Source organism: Palaemon carinicauda, chromosome 5, assembly GCF_036898095.1.
Source record: "Palaemon carinicauda isolate YSFRI2023 chromosome 5, ASM3689809v2, whole genome shotgun sequence".
In the NCBI taxonomy this organism is placed as follows: Eukaryota; Metazoa; Arthropoda; class Malacostraca; order Decapoda; family Palaemonidae; genus Palaemon; species Palaemon carinicauda.
The window spans coordinates 85,521,402-85,533,901 of NC_090729.1; positions in this window are offsets into that span (position 1 = coordinate 85,521,402).

The window sequence follows — 12,500 nt, forward strand, 5'->3', positions numbered from 1 at the left end:
TATATATATATATCTATATATATATATATATATATATATATATATATATATATATATATATATTACTTTTACATAAATGACTACAAGAAAATCAATCAGTATGATCAATACACTTGGCTAATAACTAGACCTTATCATTTTATATCTATAAGAGAACCCTGCTGATAACTTCACTGTTGTTGATTGTGATATCCTTTTCAACCCCTAGTGACAAAAGATCAGATAACCTCTCCTCACTGGACGGGCTGCGTAGCTTTGCCTTCACAGCTTGAGTTTGGAGAAGGTCTTTTCCACTGTTGCAGTTTTGACGGGTCACGGGTAGAGTGGCATAAATTGTTAAGAGTTCAAGCATAAGTGGCAATATCTCCTGGACATTGTTTTCTTTCATCAGGTTGAGCATTGTAGATGCAGTGTTTTGTGGCTGGCAAGGAAATGAGGAATAGAAGATCTTTAATTCCAACCGTAGCCTGTCTACTTCTTCTTACTCATAAAACTGGCATAATTTTTGCAATGGCTTGAATACCTCTTCATTCACAGGTTCTTTCCAGTTATCTTGGACTCTCATACAATGAAAGGCCTTTAGGATACTCCATGTTGTGTTGTGTCCACCTTTAAATCTTCTTTGTAGTTCTTGTGATATTGTATCTAAGAACACATAGAATACTCTCATGCGGTAGTACTCATCCAAGGATTGATATTTCTGGTCCTCAGTAGCAGATATAGCACTAAACTTGTATCTTTAAGGCATTTTCCTTCTTCTGCCTTGTCCAGGAATCCCAGAGGGGAGGTCGATAGCCATGGATTCAGCTCTTTCTTTAACATTTGTAAAAATCTGAAACTTCTCATCATTTCTTAATTCTCTCAAACTTTGTAGCACTCCATCCACAATTCTGTAGGAGGCAGCCAATCAAAGTCTTTCTGTTGTAGAGCATTAGAGGAATAGGTAGTTTCTTGAAAAACTGGGGTGGCAATCTCAAGACAAACAAGAAATTCAAAGTTAATACTTTGCAGCAATATTGAGCCATCCCCTGCTGATGCACCAGGAGGATGTTTTTGCACTATCTCTTCTAAAAAATGCTTCAGAGCTGGGAGACCTTCCTCATGGTTCTAAGAGCTGACTCTCTGCAAGCCCATCTTGTGACTGATAGCTTCTTAAGTTCAAGTGGCCGGTCTTTTGGATACATTGCTTTCTGGATCTGCATGAAAGCAGCATGCCGTTTTGAAGAGTTAGCAATAAAAGCATACAGTTTCTCCACCAAACTGAAAAAAGTTACAAACTGAATACTTGATTTTGCACTTTCGACTAATACTAGATTTAGGCTGTGTGCATGGCAGTGTAAATAGAGTGCCTTTGGATTCTGTCTTTGGAGTCTGGAATGTAATCCATTGTATATTCCACTCATATTTGCTGCCCCATCATATTCGTGTTCATGCATATCATCTATGTTATATGAAAGCAATGACACTATCGGTCTTTCCAGTATTTCTTGTTTTTTTTTTTTTTTTTTTTTTTTTTTTTTTTTTTTTTTTTTTTTTTATTACATCAAGGTGCAATTCAACTACACTGTCATACTTGCTAAACATCGTCTTGCCAAGTATAGAGTAATGGAGATCAACCTACAAAAAATTTCTCTGTTTCTCTGCTTCTCTTTGTCTCTAACAGCTTGTACTTCAGCAATATTATTATTATTATTATTACTAGCCAAGCTACAACCCTAGTGGGAAAAGCAAGGTGCTATAAGCCCAAGGTCTCCAACAGGAAAAAATAGCCCAGTGAGGAAAGGAAATAAGGAAATAAATAAATGATGGGAATAAATTAACAATATATCATTCTAAAAACAGTAACAGAGTCAAAACAGATATGTCCTATATAAACTATTAACAACGTCAAAAATAGGAATGTCATATATAAACAATAAAAAGACTCATGTCAGCCTGGTCAAAAAAAAAACATTTGCTCCAACTTTGAACTTTTGAAGTTCTACTGATTCAACTACCCGATTAGGAATATCATTCCACAACTTGGTAACAGCTGGAATAAAGCGTCTAAAATACTGTGTAGTATTGAGCCTCATGATGGAGAAGGCCTGGCTATTAGAATTAACTGCCTGCCTAATATTACGAACAGGATAGAATTGTCCAGGGAGATCTGAATGTAAAGGATGGTCAGAGTTATGAAAAATCTTATGCAACATGCATAATGAACTAATTGAACAACGGTGCCAAAGATTCATATCTAGATCAGGAATAAGAAATTTAATAGACTGTAAGTTTCTGTCCAACAAATTAAGTTGAGAATCAGCAACTGAACACCAGACAGGAGAACATTATTCAAAACAAGGTAGAATGAAGGAATTAAAACACTTCTTCAGAATAGATTGATCACCGAAAATCTTGTAAGACTTTTTCAATAAGCAAATTTTTTGTGCAATTGAAGAAAACCCAGACCTAATGTGATTCTCAAACGAAATTTGCTGTTGAAAATCGCATCTAAAATTTTAAAAGAGTCATACAAATTTAAAGAAACATTATCAATACTGAGATCCGGATGTTGAGGAGCCACCGTCCTTGACCTACTTACAATCATACTTTGAGTTTTGTTAGGATTCAACTTCATACCCCATAATTTTCACCATGCACTAATTTTAGCTATATCTCTATTAAGGGATTCACCAACCCCAGATCTACATTCAGGGGATGGAATTGATGCAAAGAGAGTAGCATCATCTGCATATGCAACAAGCATGTTTTCTAGGCCAAACCACATGACATATGTATATAGTATGAAAAGTAATGGGCCAAGAACACTACCCTGTGGAACACCGGATATCACATTCGTATACTCACTATGGTGCCCATCAAAAACTACTCTTTGATATCTATTACTTAAAAAATCAATAATAATGCTAAGAAACGACCCACCCACTCCCAACAGTTTTAGTTTGAAAACAAGGGCCTCATGATTAACACGGTCAAAGGCAGCACTAAAATCAAGGCCAATCATACGAACTTCCTGACCACAATCAAGGGATTTCTGTACAGCCTTGGAGATTGTAAGAAGGGCATCACATGCTCCAAGGCCTTTACAAAAACCAAATTGCAAACTAAGGAGTACATGATTACCTTCATCAAACCTATTAAGACGTTTCGCCAGAAGACGTTCAAAAACTTTAGATAATATGGGAGTTATGGAAATTGGGCGGTAATCAGTGGGACTTGAGCTACCACAAACACACTTACATAGAGGAGTAACATTAACAATTCTCCAACAAGTGCTAAAAGCTCCTCTTCTTGCTAACTTGCGCAAAATAACAGATAACTTTGGAGCCAAGAAATCTGCTGTCTTTATAAAAAACTAAGGAAAAATACCATTTGGGTCTACACCTCCATAAGCATCAAGGTCCATCAACAGAGCTTTAATCTCACGAGATCGAAAAGCTAAACTAGTTAATTTAGCCTAAGGAAAACAGGAATGAGGAAGTTCAAGTTTTTCATTACTCTGTTTACTGTCAAAAACATCAGCCAAAAGGGTTGCCTTTTCCTTTGGACAGTGAGTGACTGAGCCATCTGGTTTAAGTAAAGAAGGAACTGTTGCATCTACACCAAAGAGTGCAGATTTAAGGATAGACCACCATTTATGTTCCTGAGTTGTACCAGAAAGGGTTTCTTTTATGGTTAAATTGTACTCCTTTTCAGTTGAGGCATAAACTCTCTGAGCAAAAGCTCGAAGCTGAGTATGGTTGTTCCAGTTCAAATCTGATCTGTTACCCTTCTAAAGGTGATAGGCCTCCTGGTTTTCCAAATAAGCACGTCTACAATCATCATTGAACCACGGTTTGTCCTTCACTCGGTACCTTAGCACACGAGAAGGGATACGCCTATCAATTATGTCGACTAGATTCTCATTCAAAGGGACAACAGGATCTACACTACTATATAATTGTGACCAATTCAAGCACAAAAGATCATGCAAAATCCCATTCCAGTCTGCTTGACTTTGGAACCCTTTCCATCGAACCATACCAATCATTTGAGATTTTGAACTAGCATTATCCTTTATTTTCTCTAAAGCTGTCCTCCAACAGCTTATGCCCTCTGATTTATTGTTGACCCACGGAGAGATCATATCCTCAGCTCCTTTTTTTCGCTTACCAGTACGTTCTACCCTTGTTACGATGCCGTTCACCGATCCTGACTCTACAACCATTGCTGCATCCATCGGGGAAACTGTATCCTTTCCCCAACGGAGAAGTGTTTGCTAGGTACCAGCACCCCGAAGTTCAGTATCGCATCGCATCGTGTGTGTGACTCGCTCAAGCAGCAAAGCAGACTTTGTCTTCGTGAATATCCCTGTACTTTTCCTCATTCAAAAACAGACGACAGCTGAAGCAGAACATGGCATCTTTCTGAGGTAAATACTCCAACAAAGAGTTAATAATAATAATAATAATAATAATAATAATAATAATAATAATAATAATAATAATAATAATAATGATAATAATAACAATAATAATAATAATTATATTATTATTATTATCATTATCACTATTATTATCATTGATACAGATAGGGCGCATAGGCGGCTGGCCTATAATACATCCCTCTCAAAAGGGCACTTTTAATACAGTAGCAAAAGGGGCAGGTGCTCGGGCACCACTAGCACCCCCCCCCCCCTCTGCACGTCCCTGTTCAGTAAGCTAATCAACTGCATTTGGTCACTATAGTCTAGTTTTTACACTATTCTCCTGGAGTCATATTATAACCTAAATAAACACAACTATTAAATTTTGATGTCTTATCAACCATCTTTAATACTAATTGAATATGATTGCTTATTACCCTTGAAATAACACCTAGAACCAGAGCTTATTCAGCGGGGGTAAGCATTAAGTGACTTGTCTTTATAGAATCGACAAAAGGCAGAAGAACTCATTTGTGGTAGCACAATATTTCACAACTAAATGTAAACCGCATCTTTAGAAAAAAAAAGAAAAAAAAAGAAAAAACACTTAACGAGACCAAGAAAAGCCATAGATACACCTAAACGAACCTTACGTAATGTAAGCTAGGGGAGGATGTAAAGTAATATGAAGATGATTTGTAGTTGCTCTCTGAGGATTGACTGCTCGCACTAACACCTGTGTTCCTGAAATACTTGTTCATAAATGGTGAATTGTTTCAATCCAATTGCAGATATGCTAAGGAAAATGAGTTGTTATTGGACTCGTGAATTGGTATAAGTAAGGTTATTCCGTCTGGACAAAATTTCCAAACTATACCAAAGTTCATATTTTAGGCAATAACTTTTCTGTTAGAATGTTATGTGGAATGACAACAAGCGGGTCTATACAACGTAATTATAATTTGCTAAAAATATTATGATACCGATGAATTGATAGTGAATTACTTTCAAACAAAATGCCTCCTTCCCTGCCTTTAGAATCACACTTTCGACACACACACAAATATATATATATATATATATATATATATATATATATATATATATATATATATATATATATATATACTAATCATCGATCCTTTTTGTCAACAAGTTGTTAGTAAAAATGGTATAGCAAATAACACAGAAAATAACACAGCAAATATAAATTAGAATCCTCATAATCATAAAACTGGAATCGGATCGTGTGATATTATATGGCACTCAAGTTCATACATAATGTTTTGTGCTTCCCCTGCCATCACACACCTTAAGCCCCTATTACACGTATCCGGTTTCCTATGGCCAACTTGGTCTATGGCGCCGTAGGAAAATTCTGGCTTACGACTAGAGCTATTACACGTATTTGAACGGCCGGAGGCAAGTGGGTCAGGGTGGCACTGTTTGTGGTGGGGGAGTGACATGTCTTATCTCGACGACATTCTCGTTCCTATTGCTCTAGCGTGCTACTTGAAGGGGAAAACAAGGAAAAGGAAGATTTGTTTCAAACAATGGCTGCATAAACGACAAAAATACTCTCATGTTAACTTAATGAAGGAACTTCCACTAAAAAAAGATGACTGGCTTAACTACATGCAAATGGATCACGACAAATATTTGGAACTCTTAAGTCAGGTATCACCTTTAAATTCTTTAATAGAAAAAAAGGACACTTGCATGAGAGAAGCAAATAGTTAACATGAGCGTCCCTCAGCCCAGATTTTCAGAAATTTCTGGATATCTTCTGAAATATGCAACTATCGTCAGAATTTACGAAATCAAGGCAGAATCTTCTGAAATTTGTAATGATTTGTCAGTTATTTCCCAAAATTTTATAAATATATACAGAAATGTGGGAAAAAAATATAAATCATAAACTTCTAAACATTTCTACGGAAATAGAATGAAGAGAGAGAGAGAGAGAGAGAGAGAGAGAGAGAGAGAGAGAGAGAGAGAGAGAGAGAGAGAGAGAGAGAGATTGCCTGTTCCAAATCCCAACATGTTTTAGACGTCACATGGTCATGGGACACATAGAGAGATTATGTTCTAAACCGTTTCAAGCATGTAGGCAACATGTATGTTTTCCATATAGATTTCAGTGGCACAATATCGATCCGACTGTTCGAAAGGTACCCATATTGACAGTTACTTTGGCCATGTTCACTCTGATTTGAACTTCAGTGTTCTAAGTTTGTTGGCTTGACGCCTGATTAACTATCTTACGGTAAGATTCTGTCATTCTGCTGTGATTTCATACATAACTACACTTGATTAAATCTGTTATTCACCATTTAGAAGAAATATTGAATTATTTGTTGAAATCAGTACAAAGAAACAACTGTGTGTGTAGGCCTAGACATAGCCCAATTTTTGGTTTTAGTGAATACCACGGTTTCATGAGATATATATATATATATATATATATATATATATATATATATATCATTAAGCCAATATTATTTAAGTTACGTTTATTTTTTTGTATTTAGTCAAATAAATTACAATTCATTTAATATGTCAAAGGAAATTGCCAATAATTTACATATTTTAGTTTGTAGTGTTATTAATATCGTAGTTTTTTTCTATTTTCATGAAAATTCTAATTTGATGCATAGGCCTAAGTATTATTGAATTTTCCATTAAATTCATATAAGAAAAGAAATAAATATTTAATCACTCTTAATGTACAATTGATTTTTTCTTATTTCCTTTGGTATAATCAATTCATGATAAATAGAATTGTCAGAATTTTTTGGTAATATCCAGAAATTTTATTGCAAATTCCTCAGAAATTATTCAGTGACCATCTGGCAACACTGCTTCAGCCACTCAGACTGATGTCATACCATATGGTGAGCAATTACAGGCTACGTCCTCAGTCCTGACTTACGACGGCCGTACAGCCAACTTTAGTACTGGCGAAAGTTCATCCGGCCGGCCGTGGAAGAGCTTTCATACGGCCGATTTGCTATCACACACTCCGGTTTGAACATATGCTAGCGTCGCGACCGACGGCACCGTAGGAAACCGGATAAGTGTAATAGGGGCTTTACAGCTCTAACAAGTCGTACTTTCCCCGCCCGTCCTCCCGCCCCTTCCTGGCGTCCCCCCACCCCAGCCCGTCGTCCCCCTTCCGCCCGTTGTCCTCTCTCCTAACTACCAAACTCTTCTACACCTGAGGTTCTGGAATCTATAGATATTTGGGGTGACAGAGGGGGACTGGAGACGACAGGACTATTGCATTTGACTGTACATGCCAGGAGGCTTGTGAAGCATAGTTTGAAGGCTTCAAACTTACTGGAAATCTTAACAGTTTGAAGCTAAATTACAACTGGAAAAGGAATAATTCCATACATTACACAAGACAAAAGACATCTAATACTGCATGTAAAAACTGGAAGGCGTTATTCGCAATGAAATAGGAATAATAAGATTCCTCTACGAAGCCAAAACGATTTTTCAACTGGGAGTGCTGGTTAACAAATAGCGAACTTCTAACTCTGAGACTAAGTTACCCACCCGCATGGGGGTGTTGTGGTTGGGGAGGGGGTAAGGAGCCATTATCCATTTGAAACCCATTATAAACTAGAAAAGCACTCAGAGTGCAGACCTCCACCACGGCAGCTTATTTCTCGAAACCAGTTTGACTTTCCCAGAATCAATTTAGACCGTAGGCGTATTTTTCGGTCGACCTTTTACTTGACCTTGACCTTGACCTTTGACCTAGGACTTTCAAAATTGAATAACTTCCGCGTCTCAACATAGCAATTAATCCCTGAAAGTCTCACTAATCTACAAGTAAAATTGCAGCCAGGAAGTTGTTCACAAACAAACAGACAAACGGACAAACAGGAGCGAAAACATAACCTACTCCCATCTTCGTTGGCGGAGGTAATAAGACAAAGATAAAGTTCAGAAAAACCGTTCAATTGATTTGTAAAAATATATTCCTTAAATTGATCACTTTTACACTAATTGCTTTACACTGGATGCTTATTAAAGCAAGAATATTGTTCAACAATTATGCACATTAACCTTTAAGTTATCGAAATTGGACCTCCTAAATATTTAATAGAATTGTTACATATTGTGTACTCAACGTTTGACTCGAGAATAGTTACAGATGGTTTGAAATTATTGGAACCGAGATATATGGCTACTATAGGCTCTAGAGCAGTGGTTCCCAAACTGAGGGGGCGCGACCCACTAGGGGGCGTGAGGACGATACAAGGGGAGGGGGGGGGCGTATCTATCATTACATACATACATCCATCTCACTAAATTTGACTAGAAATTGTGCCTTAGTCTCATAAGTATTTCCAAATATTGAATGCCATGTTTACAAATTATCTATTCTTAAAATTGCAACTCAATTTTGCCAATTTGCTAATATTCAAACTTTTTTTTCGCTCACTTTGAACCAAATGTTTCGTTTTTAGTTACTGGAATGTACTATTATTAATTTGAGTGGCTTTCATTATTAAAATGTAATACAAATAGAAATCTGTTTTTCTGTACAATGCTAAGAAATAAATGTAAGAATCATTTCATATAAAAAAATGAGAGGAGTGGGGGCGTACGAGTCTACTGGAAGCAAAAAGGGGGCGTCAGGTAAGATAGTTTGGGAACCACTGCTCTAGAGCCTTAAAATATGCGGCCCCAAGACCATACAATAAGCTCCCACGAGACAGTTGCATGTCTGAAGATATTATTAAGGCTTTCAAGACATGAAGACATTCGTGTTCTCTAAGTGCTTCGATAATGTGGTTTTGTCAATAAACGAGCAATATGCTGTGTGTAATGCTGAATGTCTTGGAATGAATACGATAAAATGAAATACGAAAAGGTCCCATAGAGAGTAGAGTTCCCCTGCAGTATAGGACCAGAAAAGCAGCCCTTGAAGTAAAAGTAAACTATACGAGAGGCCATTTACAGTCGCCAGTACGGGCTAGACTTCTAACCAGACTCTGAACCACAAAAAACTATTATAAACAAGAGCAAACACAGATTTCTGACCTCTGTGATGGAAATATCGTCAAAATCTGTCAATTTTTTTTTACGTTATCTTTAAAATGGCGAAACATGGAAATCTGGATCTAGTATCCGGTTCCGGAAATATCTCCAAAATTTGATAGGGTCATCCATGACCTAAGATCTAATTGTGGTGAAAATTTTGTCAAATTTCGTCGAGTAGTTTTGACGTAATCCTGTTCACAGACACACAGACAAATAAATAGACTCGATTTTCCACCTTGACTGGGGTAAAAAGACACTCCGTGACTGTTTTAGAAAAAGCCACGATTATTATAATATGAAAAACACATCTAAGATCACTAACATCACCTGGAAACACAAACATGATTTAACATAGAGACGTACTTTAGATTTTGGCTCCTAAAGAGTAATTTCAAATAAAGATTAACACAACTGTATGGTGTCATTGACGACATTGCACAGATGTGGAACCAGTGCTGAAGTACGAACAGTTTAAAGGCTTAAAGGCCGCTCATGAATGGCAGAGGCAAGGACAATGTACTAGAGACTTGACCATATACACATATGATTAGCGACCAAGCCTCTCTCTCCATCCAGGCTGGGACCAAGGAGGGCCAAGCAATGGCTGCTGATGACTCAGCAGATAGACCTATAGAATCCCTCAAACCCCCCTTCCTTAGCTCACATTGATGGTGAGGTTGCAGCGACCAAAGGAATTAGAAAGTTTGAATGGGACTCGATCCCCAGTATGGCAATCATTTATTATTATTTATGTTGTTGATGATTACCTTCGCCAACAAAGTTGAAAGGATGTTATGTTTTATGCCCTGCTTGTCTGCTTGTTTGTTTGTGAACATCGTCCTGGCCACAATTTTAGTTGTAGAGTAATGAAACTTCCAGGGATCAACTGTTATGTAAAGAGCTGGGAACGATTAGATATTGGTAGGTCAAGGTCAAAGCTCAAGGTCAAGCAAAATGTTCAATTCACGTAATCAGCCACAAGTTTGGATATCGTTGTCACAGAGGCACCAAAACTGGTTCATATTTGAGTGCATGAAAATCCATGCCAATTAATACATGTTAAGGTCAAAGGTCAAGGTCAAGCAAAAGGTGGAGAAATAACCTGCTGCAGTGGAAGTCTGCGCTCTATTGAATGCCCCTCTAGTTGTAGATCAATTAAAACAACAAATTTCCTTACATAGAAAACATCTTTATATCAAGTAGCAAACATTTTTATGAACGCTACCATTTACCACAGCCACCAAATTGACAAAGAATTAAACTAATTTAAGGAGTAATTGAAGTACACATAAAACTATAGTCACACCTTCGATCCATGTTGCTTAGTCCACAAATTATTAAAGACAATATTAAAGCCTTACGCAGTCATGTAGATCATTAATAACCACTTTTGTTTCATAAAAATGATATTGTCGCTGGAAATGTCCACACGAAACATTAGTAACAACATTAATTCATGCTAAACGAATTAAACTTTTACTTTTAAACTAAACGAACTGTTAAGTGTGTTTTAAAAACTTATTTAAAAACTAGAGAGGAACTCAGTAGAGCGCAGACGTCCGCCATGGCAGCTTATTTATCGATCTTTTGCTCAACCTTGGCCCTGACTTTTGACCTACGACTTAAAAAATGGAAATCACTTCCTCTTATTCCACCAAACACTTGTTTAATTGCATGAGCTGACATAAGGACAACTTAAATTAACCTAAACCTATAAATAATATGTTTCTGTGAATACAATCTACTGATCCTATACACCTCCGTATGTTTCAAATAATTATATGATTACTACCTTCAAATAATTAGTTAGTGAGAGAGAGAGAGAGAGAGAGAGAGAGAGAGAGAGGAGAGAGAGAGAGAGAGAGAGAGAGAGAGAGAGAGAGAGAGAGAGAGAGAAATACCGTCAAGGTAGGTACCAATCAAAACCGAATGAAACTACAAAAACACTTAAGTGCAGGCCTCCGCCAAGGCAGCTTATTTCTGTCGGCGTTTTGCTCGACCTTGACCTTTGACCCAGGACTTTCAAAATGAAATCCCTTCCACGTCTCAACATAACAATTAATCCCTGAAAGTTTCACTAAACTGTGAGTAAAATTCTGGCCAGGAAGTTGTTCACAAACAGACAAACGGACAAATAGGGGCAAAAACATAACCTCCTCCCACTTCGTTGGCGGAAGTAAAAAGGGTATTTTTAATCTACTTTTACGCAAAGATAGAAAGGATCAAGTGAGAACCTACGCTGGGTAGACTTTATCGAAGGACTGAAGTGCCCTTGTCAAAATATGGCCTTGAATTCATGTATATTTAAAAATCTTGTAATTTTACAGACTATGGAACTCCCAGCTGCTGACATAGTATATTTCATTTAATTACCTCTGCCAACGAAGTTGGAAGGCGGTTATGTTTTACCACCTCTGTGTGTGAGTGTGTAATTTGTTTGTGTGTGTCTGTTTATGAACACCCCTCTGAACACAATTTTAATCGTAGAGTAATGAAACTTACAGGGATTAACTGTTATGTAAAAAGCTGGAAATGATGAAATTTTGGAAGGTCAAGGCCAAAGGTCAAGGTCATGGCTACGGTCACGTAATCAGCCATAAGTATGACATCGTTATCATAGACTTCAAACTCGGTTCATATGTGAGTGTATGAAAATCTACGCCAATTAATACATATTAAGGTCAAATGTCAAGGTCAAAGTCTAGCAAAAGGTCGAGAAATAAGCTGGCGGGGGAAGGTCTGCGATCTACTGAGTGCCCCTCTAGTTACGTTTGCTTTCCTCTGAGATAAGAATATTGCAATGTTGTTTTTGACAATATTGAAGGGACACCGAAATCAAACAGTTCTGAGTTTTTATGATGTTGTCTAACTTATTCTTGGACTCGTTAACCGTGTTACTGTTAACTACATCCACTGGAAGTCTATTCCAAGTATTTTCTATTTTGTATGTAAAAAAATTACCACATTGAGTAGGGGTGTATCTCTTCAATTCCAGTTTGAATCCGTTGCTTCAGGACTGATTAGTACTAAGCGTGAA